Source organism: Micromys minutus (genome assembly GCF_963924665.1).
Source record: "Micromys minutus genome assembly, chromosome: X".
Lineage (NCBI taxonomy): Eukaryota > Metazoa > Chordata > Mammalia > Rodentia > Muridae > Micromys > Micromys minutus.
In genome coordinates this window covers 114751793-114753026 of record NC_137970.1, presented here as the reverse complement: position 1 = coordinate 114753026, position 1234 = coordinate 114751793, and positions in this window count along the sequence as shown.

Sequence of the window (1234 nt, the reverse complement as noted above, 5' to 3'; positions counted from 1 at the left end):
TGATGGTTCGGGCCACCCACCCTTCACAGAATTTTAACCCGTAATTGATCCTATTTAAAGGAAATACAGGGGCAAAGAGTGCAGCAAAGACTAAAGGAAAGGCCATTCAGAAACTGCCCCACCAGGTGATCTATCCCATATGCAGACACCAAACCCAGACACTATTGCAAAAGTCAAGAAGTGTTTGCTGATAGGAGCCTGATATGGATGTCTCTTGAGTAGCTCTGTCAGAGCCTTACCAATACATATGTGGATACACACAGCTGACCATGGGACTGAGCACAGAAACCCCAACAGAGGAGTTAGGGGAAGGGCTGAAGGAGCTGAAGGGATTTGCAACCTCATAGGAAGAACAATAATATCAACCAACCAGACTGTCCCGAACTCCCAGAGACTAAACCACCAAACAATGAGCACACATGGAGGGACTCATGGTTCCAAATGCATATGTAGCAGAGGATAGCCTTGTCTTGCATCAATGGGAGGAAAAGCCCTGCATCCCGTGAAGGCATCACGCATTGGTTGGGTGGGAATGACAGGGTTGGTGGAGGAGCACCCTCCTAGAGGCTGTGGGAGTAGGGAGGGATGGGGAGGTTTCAAGGGGCAAATCTGGAAGGGGCATAATATTTGAAATGTGAATAAAAATTAACCAAATAATTAACATGCATCAAATTTCTTACATTTGGCTTGTGATAATCAAATTGGACAAGGTAGGTCTAAGAGCAAACTAGGTTTGTTTTAATTTTTTACCTTTGCTTTCTTAGATATAAGAGATATTTAGGCAGAGCTTGTTTAGTGATGTCTTCTCAAGATTCACTTAAAAAACATTGACAAAGATCAGAGGATTACATATCACTAATCTTTAATTTTTTCTGTATGCATAGAAACAGATATAAATAAAAATATTGGTTATTTTATGGATAGTGGAGTTATGTATTCTTACCTTTTTCTCATTTCCCAAGTGATCTGGAGTAGGGATTTATAACCTTTTCATTTAGAAAATAATATAATAAATATGACTAAATGTTCCCTCAGGTATGATTTTTCTAAAAGGCGAAACAGGGAAAGAATATTTTCCAAAGAATCTGTAAGCAGCTTTCAGAACAATCACTAACTTGGCAAATGGGGAAAAGCCCAATGGCAGGCCCCTCTGGAGTATGGCCCAGGCATTGCATGTGTAGATGTTTTCCCAGCTGCTTCCTCACATCAAATAGCTAACAATCCAGAGCTCCAA